The 11,248-nt window shown below is 48.6% G+C and overlaps 2 non-coding genes across 2 annotated transcripts; one reads left to right on the top strand and one right to left on the bottom strand.

Annotated features, from left to right (window-relative positions):
• Nucleotides 1–401: 401 nt before the first annotated feature.
• Nucleotides 402–473, top strand: TRNAG-UCC. The gene has a single exon. It is a non-coding gene; the product is annotated as a tRNA-Gly (tRNA).
• Nucleotides 474–6,856: 6,383 nt separating this feature from the next.
• TRNAC-GCA lies at nucleotides 6,857–6,928 on the bottom strand. The gene has a single exon. It is a non-coding gene; the product is annotated as a tRNA-Cys (tRNA).
• Between the last annotated feature and the right edge of the window lie 4,320 nt (nucleotides 6,929–11,248).

The raw sequence follows: 11,248 nt of genomic DNA, 5'->3' as shown, positions 1-11,248 counted from the left end.
GGATCTCAATCCAGAATTCCAATGGGCGGGAGAGACTGCGGGAACTATGGGATAGCTATGGGATAGCTACCCACAGTGCAACGCTCCGGAAATTGACGCTAGCCTCAGTACATGGATGCACACCACCGAATTAATGTGCTTAGTGGGGCCGCGTGCACTCGACTTTATACAATCTGTTTCCAAAAACTGGTTTCTGTAAAATTGGAATAATCCCGTAGTGTAGACATACCCTGTGATTAACAACTTTGGTGGCTAATTGAAAGGCTGATGGTTCAAACCCAAGTGAAGATGGAGGTGTTATTTTTTTAGTGATGAGAATCCAGTACATTTTAACAGGCAGAAAATCTCCTCAATGCTACTCTAGCCTCATTAGGCAAGCATAAGGAGCACTTTTGCCAGATGCATTGGTGGTATAGTGGTGAGCATAGCTGTCTTCCAAGCAGTTGACCTGGGTTCAATTCCCAGCCGATACAGAGATATGATGTTTGCTCCCCTGGGAATTGGTTTAATTTCAGTCACATTGTATCAGTTTACCAAGGGAATGAGAGAATCAATGTCCTGCAGGTCATTCAACACACAATGGAGGAAGAAAGGGGCGGGACTATACAATGAGCTGTTGGAGTTATCCTGGTATTACAATGTTTGGTTTATTTTTTAAAAAAACATCCTTTACTTCCCTCTCCCTTTTAGACTCAGAGCCTTTAAGGTCAGAAGGGACCAGTGTGATCATCTAGTCCAACCTGCTGCACCTTGCAGGCCAAAAGACCCCACCCACCCACTCCTGTAATAGACCCGGGACGGGAGGCAGCTCTGTGCTCTGCCCCTACCCCAGGCAGCACATGGAGGCTCTCTGCTCCTCTCCCCCAATGGGTGTGCAGAGATGTGCCAACAGCAGTAAGGTGGCTCCCTGCCCACTCTGCCTCCGTTCCTCCGTGCCCCTCCCAGAAATGGACGGTATGTCCCAGCGTCCCCAGGGCGGGGGGAGTGTCTCCATTCATTGCCCCTACCCGAGTACCAACTCTGCAGCGGCCATTGGCCAGGAACTGCAGCCAATGGGAGCTCTGGGGGCAGTGCCTGCAGGCAGCGGTGCACAGAGACCCCCTGGCACGGCCCACCTAGGAGCTGCTGCCAGAGGGTTGTGTGTACCGGTCACTTTGGGAGCTGCAGTACCTGGGGTAAGTGCCACCCCTCCTGCATCCCAACCCCCTCCCCCAGCGCAGAGCCAGCACCGCGCACCCAAATTTCCTGCCAGAGCTTTGCTTCTCTTCCTTTCACCCAGAACTGTCCTTCTCCTGGGCTGCAAGTAGCCATCCCTGGGAAGCCAAGAGGCAGGCACAGGATTCAACCTCCCAGCAGCCAACCGCACCTCCCCAGGCTTTGCAGAACGAATGGTGATGCTCTACTAACCCCACTTAGCCGCACTGAGGCGCTGAGCTTCTGCCCTGCCTTCCTCAGCTCGACTTTCCTCTTTTGCCCCATTGCTGCCTCACTTCCTCCTTTGGCAAGTCACACAGAGGAGGCAGCAGGAAGAGCCGGCCGCCATAGGCCAATCTCCAAGTTCAGAGGAAGCCAAGCCACAAGGCTTCAAAAGGTGACTGGCCAAGGTCCTCTAGCTTTCCCCTGCTGATGCCAAGGCTTTTTTCTCAGCTCATTTCACCACCCTCTATCCTGCAGGGGTTGAGTTTATCGCAGGTGTTTCCCCAAATTGGGCCAGCTAGTCAGCATAGGGAGAACTAATGACACACCAGAGTTTGGCAGAAAGCAGCACGTTTATTATACTGACAGCTAAGCTCAAAAGAAGAAGCGGGGTGGAGGGAGTGTCACACTCACACTCGCATACTCACACTCCCAGGACTGGCAGGGAACTGGAGATGTCAGGATTCTGCAAGGTAAGTGTCCCACAGCGCAGCTATGGACGGTGCGATGAAGGTAACTCTCCCTGAGGCACAATGAAATACAACGCAGAGAACCACTGGCCAGGCGGTCCGGGCAAAGGGCCTTCACTGGAGGTACAAGCTTGTGAGTGCTCTCCTGAGCACAGGGCCCCTCCCCCTTTTAAGGGCCTGCACCTCATGGCCTGCGACTAGAGATGACTTGGCTGCATCTGGTTGGTCACACTCCACCTTGGGCAGTGTCCATGCTCTGGGTGTGTGATCACTGCCTAATTAGACTCACAGACACCTTGTCTACCTGGAAGTTCTTCTGCTCTTCAACCAGCCCATTCATCCCAGGAGCATTCCAGGAGGGAGCAGGAGGGGGAAAACCACTTCACAGGCATTCAGAGAGGGACAGGAGACAAAAGTGGGAGCAGGGGACGTATAAGAGACCTTTTGAACATAGAAATCACTGCTGCTCCTACAACAGTAGGGATAGGACACTAGGAGCTGGGAAAATTAAGCCATCATGTTTCTGAACCAGGGACTTTTACGTGTCAAGCAAACGTGATAACCACTACACTACAGAAACTCTGTCACAGGGCTCTGCCCCTCCTTCATAAGAACATAAGAATGGCCATATTGGGTCAGACCAAAGGTCCATCAACCTCACATCCTATCTGCCAACAGTGGCCAATGGCGGGTGCCCCAGAGGACTGAACCTAAAAGGCAATGATCAGGTGATCTCTCTCCTGCCATCCATCTCCACCCTGTGACAAACAGAGGCTAGGGACAGCATTCCTTACCCATCCTGGCTAATAGCCATTCATGGACTTAACCTCCATTAATTTATCTGCAAAAAGAACAAGGAGTACTTGTGGCACCTTAGAAACTAACAAATTTATTTGAGCATAAGCTTTCCTGGTCTAAAACCAACTTCATTGGATGCATGCAGTGGAAAATACAGCAGGAAGATAGATATATACATACATATATATATACATATACATACATACACACACACACAGAGAACATGAAAAATTGGCTGTTGCCATACACACTATAACGAGAGTGATCAGTTAAGGTGAGCTTTTATCAGCTGGAGAAAAAAAACCTTTTTGTAGGGGCTTTCATGGCCTTTGAGAAAGCAAGACAGAGCCTTGGAAGACCCAGCAGGGTTTGTGGCACAGGAATTGTGCTCAGATTCCACTGAGACTTCAACTCAGGTTGCAGGATTCAAAGTCCTGAGTGCTGGCCCTTACACCATGGGACCAGCAGAGCACCTGTTGATTACTGTCGACTTCCAGCAGGGAGGACTCTGTGGGCAGGGGCGGCTCTAGGCATTTTGCCGCCCCAAGCACGGCAGGCAGGTTGCCTTCGGCGGCTTGCCTGTGGGAGGTCCGCCGAAGTCGCAGGACCAGCGGACCCTTCGCAGGCACGCCGCCGAAGGCAGCCTGCCTGCCGCCCTCGTGGCGACCGGCAGAGCACCCCCCGCGGCTTGCTGTCCCAAGCACGCACTTGGTGTGCTGGGGCCTGGAGCCGCCCCTGTCTGTGGGGGACAATTTTTTCTGGCAGGGAGGACTCAGTGGGAACATGCCTCTCTGGCCAGCCCTGCATTTGCTCAAAAAGTCAGCACCCAGCACTTTGCTGCAGGCCAGAGGCCTTTCTTCCTCCAGACTGTGAGGCCAGTGGACAGGTGAGGCAGTAGCACCTTCAGTCCCAGGCAGTAAAGGGCCCTTCCTAGGAAAGGCCATGTCCTGAAAAGGAAAAATGAAAGTCAAGGAGAGTCTTTCTAAAACTCTTTGGGAATGTCACAGGGGAAAGTGTTTTTTAGCCTGACAAGGGACTTGAACCCTGGACCCTCAGATTAAAAGTCTGATGGTCGACCAACTGAGCTCACCAGACTCACATTTAAAAAAATTGCAAATTTTGTGCAGAAGAGAAACTAGTCAAGAAAAATGAGGGCAGGAAACAATACAGAAAACCTGCTACTCTCGCTCTCTTAGCAGTTCTAGCCCCCAACCTGCTCCTCCATCTGGTGCCTTGAGGCCGTATTCTTCTTTTTTAATAAATATCAAATCCTGGAGAAAACACAGTTATACAAAGCAAAACGAAATCACAAACAGAAATGTCATTGGAAATACAAATATAAAAAAGGGAAATGCAATTCCCATCACTTTATCGTGTCGGGGCCATTCCTGTATCGAGAGCACCCGCGAAGGTCCCTGTGTGCTTACGAGAAACCTGGAGGAACTCATACCACAGCCTGAACATGAAACTCAACTGCTCCCAGGTGCCGCAGTAAAACCCTTTCCCTGCTGTGACCTTGCACTCCATTGTGGGAGCCATTGAAATAATCACAGCAAAGTAGTTCAGGGAAACTGTTATTAATGAAGTGTGAGTGAAAGGTGAGAATCTGATGGTGTCAGTGTCACACTAGAGGGCGCTGAGATGGTTTTAAATTTGTCATCCAAACCCAGCCACCACCTAGCACATGTTTTAACCTCTTCTTCTCTTACCGTTGCTCCTTGTCAGGGAAGGGGAGAGAGCAAAGGAGCAATAGAAACAGAGACCTAGTGACCGGAGCAAACATTTCTTTGCTCCTTGCTTGGCTCTGTCAGTTATTCGGGTACAAACTCACCCCCCACCCACCGTCTGGGCTGGGCTCAGTGGGCAGGAAGAGCTCAGCTGTCAGTGGCACTTGGGGAGCTCGGGACATTACTGGGAGCTGCTCGAACGTTTATGTGAAAACCACCTAAACACGGACACAAGGTCTAGGCTGCAGTAACTCATCTTGCATCTGCGGCTGTTGAAGCTACAAGGCAGAGGACTAAGTACAACATTTAAACTGATGTTTGACCTCAGAGAATAAAACAAATGTGTCTGTGAAAGAGGAGTCGAGTTCAATCCCTTGTCACCATCAATGTGCAAACCAGGAACCTGTTGCTTTGCATTCCTGATGTGTCGCCCTCATGTGGCTATTCTCAGAGACTTTAAGGGCAGAAGGGACCATTATGATCATCTAGTCTGACCTCCTGCACAACGCAGGCCACAGAATCTCACCCACCCACTCCTGTAACAAACCCCTAACCTATGTCTGAGTAACCTATTCTGTTCAGTCCCTTTAATTAAAAAAATGTGTTTTTTTTCATAGAAACTATATTTTCCTTGTAGAGACACAGGGGCAGATTAATCTACAAAGGGAAGGTGATTCCAAGGCAGTTCTGGAGGAGAAGGGAACGTTTTCAGCATCACTAAATTATTTTGTTGTGCCTCACAGAGAGAGAAAGAGAGAGAGAAAATAAACCTATTAATTTGAGCTACCGACACAGTTCACAGCATGAAAAACACAATTTTGTGTTCAATGAGTTGTGTTCATTTACATAATATGAAAAATATGTATTAGGCAATGCATGAAAACCTCACTGCATTGAACAACCCACTTGATCTAGTCAATGTACTACAGAATATTTAAAGAAGTTAAGAAAGATGTGCTTATAAATCAACGTGTTGTGCCATTTACACACGTACAAGACACAGAAGAAACTGAATTATTTGAGCTACTAAAATTTCCATTTTCTCACAGCATTTTAGGTCTCAAGGTTGTTTTAATTTGCTCATTTTTTTGGAACTAGAAATGGGGAAAGAGTACACTGAAGTCAGTGGAATTACCGCAGTGAGGATTAGTCTCATTATTTGCCACTAACAAAACCTTTGTTAACACAGAGTTAACTTTGACTGTGACTATCTCTTACCTTCCAGAACATCGAGTTCAGTAAAACTCAGACTCTGGAAAAACAGGGAATACAGAGTGAGGGTACATGCCCAGATAACCTTAACTCTGCCCTCTAGAAGAGAATCCCTGATAGCATATGAGAACAAGGAAAGGTTTAGGGACAAATTACAGCTACTTCCCAAGAGTTTGTTTCTTCTGTAATTAATTGATCCTGGCCCCATCGATTGATCCTGGCCTGGTGTCTGGCTGTGGAATTTACTGTTTACTATTTTTATCCTGCGTATTTAAAGATGAAACTGCTTTACAAAAGCTCCTTTATTCTAGGTGATACAAACAGGTCACTTCCCAGCTAGTTCAAGGAGATGGAATTTTCCTGACCCACAGGAACTTAAACTAACATGCTCAAGATCACACATTCCTTAGGAGAAAACAAAGGGGGAAAAAACCAAAACCCACCAAACCGTTGCTGTTTCTACCCAAATGATCAATGAGACCAGAAAGTGAGACTGTGCAATTAACTGTCTGGGACTACACTGACTCTGCAGTTACTTGGATGCAGACACACCCAGCTCTACGGTTGGTAACGTACAGAGACTCTGCTGCTGCTCATGAACTAGCAGCACATGACCTCTGAACAGCTGCCATTCAAATGTATCTGAAAGTTACAAGGAACAACGATCTGTGTTAAAGGAAGGCTGCCATTTATTAGAGCCCCAGTTGATGCCGCAAAGAATCCTGTGGCACCTTGTAGACTAACACGTTTTGCAGCATGAGCTTTCGTGGGTGAATACCCACTTCTTCGGATGCAAGACACAGTTGATGCCGTGTGCACAAAGAGAGGTTTGAATGTGTAACAGGGAGTTTGGTAAATCTTGGTTATTTTAGTTTTGTAACAGGCTCCTGTCCACCCCCAGTAGAGTTTTCAGTCCCAATGGCAACTTACTTACCAAATGTAATACAGACTAGTCCATGCCAACCAAGTGGATGTGGTTCTTCTTCTTCTGCACATTGTAGCCCATAGAGGCCAAGGACCTGCAAATGTGTTTTCATGTGCCTTTGTTTCATTGATGAAAACAAACCTAGACACTTAGAGGATTGGAACTGATTTCAGCTGGGGCCATGTTTGCTAGGTTTTATGCATTTGCACAGGAAAACATTGAGTGTGTCCCATTCAAGAATGCTTATTTAGTGGAGCTCCTGAACATACTGGAAATGGAACTATTTTTATTGAGGGAACAGGTTTGGGAGGGGGCACTTGGATTTGAACCAAGGACCACTTGATCTGCAGTCAAACACTCTACCACTGAGCTATACCCCCATGACATTTGAAGAGGCAAGTCAGTGATCTTAAGGATTTTGAAAGATGGGCTCTGCCTCAGAGAGCTCCTTTTCTATTCCCAGACCACAGGGGTTTAAAAATGGGGTTTGATTAAACTTTATATACCCATGTAGACACCACAGCTTGCACACCCACCAGCATAGCTTCCCCCCACTGACATAGCTACCACCTCTCGGGGAGATGGGTTAACTACACGGACAGGACAGCTCTCTCCCCTCCGCTTAGAGCAGCTTCATTATTTATGAATAGGTGGGAAATAACCTCCTGAATGGACAGGCACCAATGTATCAGATATTGCTGTGTCTGCATTCAATATGGGTAACTGGTCATATTGGGCTGGATTAGTAGGAGCATTGCCAGCAGATCGAGAGAAGTGATTATTCCCCTCTAGTCAGCACTGGTGAGGCCACATCTGGAGCATTGTGTCCAGGTTTCACCCCCCCCCCCACTACAGAAACAAATTGGAGAGAGTCTAGGGGAGGGCAACAAAAATGATTAGGGGGCAGGGGACTTACAAGGAGAGGCTGAGGGCAGGGCCGCCCAGAGGGGGGAGCAGGGGGGGCAATTTGCCCCAGGCCCTGCAGGGCCCCCAGGAGAATACAGGATTCTATAGTATTGCAACTTTTTTTTCTGGAAGGGTGTGACGATGCTGTTCTGGCGGGACCCAACTGAGAGTGCCAAATCAGGACCAATTTCTTAAACAGGGCAGCCACAGCCCTAGGCTGGGGTTTTTCCACCTCTAAGGTAAACCAAACCAGCCAGACAAAAAGGACTTTGGTCTCACCCCACTGGCTAACCACAAGTCACACAAGCAATTTCCTTAGACACTCCAGTCTCCCAGTATCACCACCAGTGCACTCGTCCTGGGGATAAATGGTTATGAAAACCAACACCCCAATAAAAGGAAAAGGTTCTCTCGATCCCAAAGGACCAAGCCCCAGACCCAGGTAAACATACACATTAGATCTTACCCACAAATCACGCTGTTGCCAATCCTTTAGAATCTAAAATCTAAAGGTTTATTTACAAAGGGAAAAAGGTAGAGATGAGAGGTAGAATTGGTTAAATTGAATCAATTACATACAGTAATGGCAAAGGTTCTTAGTTCAGGCTTGCAGCAGTGCTGGAGTAAACTGCAGGTTCAAATCAAGTCTCTGGAACATCCCCCGCTGGGATGGGTCGTTCAGTCCTTTGTGCAGAGCTTCAGTTTGTAGCAAAGTCCCTCCAGAGGTCAGAAGCAGGATTGAAGACCAGATGGAGATGATGCATCAGCCTTTTATAGACTTTTCCAGGTGTAAGAATCTCTTTGTCCTCACTGTGGAAAATTACAGCAAAATGGAGTCTGCAGTCACATGGACAAGTCTCTGCATACTTTGCTGAGTCACAAGGTGTGTCTGCCTTCTCTCCATGGGTCAATTGTGTAGCTGATGGTCCTTAATGGGCCATCAAGCCAGCTAGGCAGGGCTAACACCAGCTTGTCTGGGATGTTTCCCAGAAGCAGAGCATAATACAAAATACAGACAGTGCAGAGCCAATACTTATAACTTCAACTACAAAATGATACACAGACATACAGACAGCATAATCATAACCAGCAACCCAGAACCTGGTCTTAGACACCTTAGATGACCCCCTTTACTTAAGATTTGGTGCCACTACAGGACCTTGGTTGCAACCCATGTTCTATATGGTCCCAATTTATATCAATAACGTCACAAAGGGGCCCCTGAAATTGTTTTGCCCCAGGCCCCTGAATCCTGTGGGGCCCCTGCCCAGACCGTGGTGCTGTCCCCGCTCCACCCCTTCCCTCGTTCTCCTCCCTCCGAGGCCCCACCTGTGCTCCGCCCTCACTCCCATTTGGCCACTTCCCACCCCTGCTCTTTGGCTGAGGCCTGCTGGTCGCTCGCTCCTCTCCTCCCCCTACCCCATGGTCTGCCTGCTGCCCCCACCTCTCTGCCCCCTCCCCCGAGACCTGCCCTGCCTATCGCCCCCACCTCTCTGCCCCCTCCCCCGAGACCTGCCCTGCCCACTGTTCCAACCTCTGCCCCTCCCCTGAGACCCCCCCGTCCACGTTCAGTCGTCTGTTATTCCATGACACATCAGGGATGGAATAAAAAGCTGAGTTTACTCCAGGGTGAGGAAAGAAAGGAGCCATCAACCCCCTGACATTGCTGCTTTATTAACATGTTTTAAAGCAGCAAACAGCTATTGAATGTCCACCCTATGCCCCTTGTGTCACCAGAGCACATCCATGCTAGCAGTTTTGGGATGGCCACAGACAGCAGTGCACTGTGGGTAGCTATCCCACTGTGCAACTGGCTGCAGGGTGCTTTGGGAAGGGTTTGCAATGCCTCACGGGCTGGTACAGCATCACATGATGCAGGTTTCTCTATCCCATTGTTCCATGGGCATCCTACTAGATTGCCAGCTGCTTTTCAACTGCCGTGTGCGTGGCAGGATAGAGCCTGTTTGTGTGTGGGGAGAGACAGTGAGTGTGTTGAGGTAGGTAGGAGCGGATCATTATTATCCCTACGTGAAAGAGGGAGAAGCTAAGGCTGAGAAAGGAGAAGTGACTTGTCTCAGGTCACACAGCCAGCCAGTGGCAGAGTTGGGAGTAGGACCCAAGAGCCCTGATTTTCAAACTAACCATTGGATCTTGCATCTGAAGAAGTGGGTATTCACCCACGAAAGCTCATGCTGCAAAACGTCTGTTAGTCTATAAGGTGCCACAGGATTCTTTGCTGCTTCTACAGAACCAGACTAACACGGATACCCCTCTGATACTTGACATCGGATCTTGAATTTCAGACATTGAATGACCTGAATAAAGTGCTCTCAGATGAGCTCCACACCAACAACAGTGCACAGTAATTATTCAGCAAGTATTTGAGAACTGCAATGTTAGAGAGAATCATGAACTGCTCAGAGACCATTAATGCAGCGAAGCAGCAAAATTTGTCACACATATAACAGGTTCTGACTTATTTCCTTGGTCTTAAAAGAGAACAACAAGGACCTGAGTCTCCTCCCTGTCAATAACCCCCTGCTCAGCCAATCAGGGTAGAGACTGAGGATGGGAGGCTGAGGGTTCTCACCAGAGAGCCCAAAGGATGGCCCAGGTCACTGGTGGGGATCACTGCCCGAGCACTATTTCAGCCCCACGTTTTGGGTGGACCTCCCACAGTGGGAGCTGCCGAGCACTCCCCCGCAACACACACACACACACACACACACACACACACACACACACACCTCCTGGTGTTGGGGGGGAACAGATGAAAGGACAAAAGAAGCAAGAGACAAAGAGAAAGGAGGAAGGGATGGATGGAGGAAAAGGTGAAACAAAAGGACAAATCCTAATGTCCCCAGTGATTCTGAGGACAAAATCCCAGGTGTGGAATAAAATTCTGCCTCCTTAAGCTCGTGTTTTCCATGCCTAGAATTCAACTGTCACCAGATGGATCAGACTGAACAGGTTTCAAACCTCGAGGAGGCTCTTACCTTCTAAACAGGGACGGCTGTTTTCTAGTAAAATCACTAAAAGGGAAGGAGAAAAGTCGAAAGAGGTTCCTCCTGGTGCTCACGTCCGTGAACCCGAATACTCTCTCAGTCCTCAAAGAGAGACCTGGAGAAGGAGACTTGCTGAAGCAAAGCCACAGGGTCTCTGAGGTTTCCCTGGCCCCTCGCCCCTGTCCTGCCTGGCTGATGTCAGCATCTCTCTGTGAGGTCACCACCTCCCCACCACCTTTGACCAATAGTCTGAGGTCCTGCAAAAGGCCTTTGTGATGTCACTGCCACACCCCTCCCTTGCTGTGCTAATGTCCTGCCCCTGCCCAGGCACTTTGGAGGTTTGAGCTACTCCCTGTGGATCACCCACTCAAGGAGCGTTCGTTCTAGGCAGCAAGCCGGCTAGACAGGAAAACATCAGACACTGCTCCCAATGCTACACTCAGTTTTTCAGAAATTAGTCAACTTTATGGCCAGAAGAGACCATTGGAGCATCTAATCTGACCCCCTGCATATCACAGGCCTCCTGTATGACACAATAGCTACTTTTGGGGCAAACACATTCCAGAAGGGCGTCTAGTCTTCATTAAATGACATCAGGAGATGGCGAATCCACCACTTTCTCTAGAAGACATTTTTCTCCAGCCCTCAGAACATTTGGTGGCTCTTTGCTATTGAACGAGCTCAACCTGTTTAGCTTATCAAAAGAAGATTGAAAGGTGATTTCACTGAAGTGTTGAAGGGCATTAATGGAGACAAAAGATTGGGTATGAAAGGGCTCTTTAATCGAGC

Source organism: Mauremys reevesii, unplaced genomic scaffold, assembly GCF_016161935.1.
Source record: "Mauremys reevesii isolate NIE-2019 unplaced genomic scaffold, ASM1616193v1 Contig83, whole genome shotgun sequence".
Taxonomy (NCBI): Eukaryota; Metazoa; Chordata; order Testudines; family Geoemydidae; genus Mauremys; species Mauremys reevesii.
The sequence above is the reverse complement of the archived record's forward strand: the minus strand, read 5'-3'. Positions and strand labels throughout refer to the sequence as shown.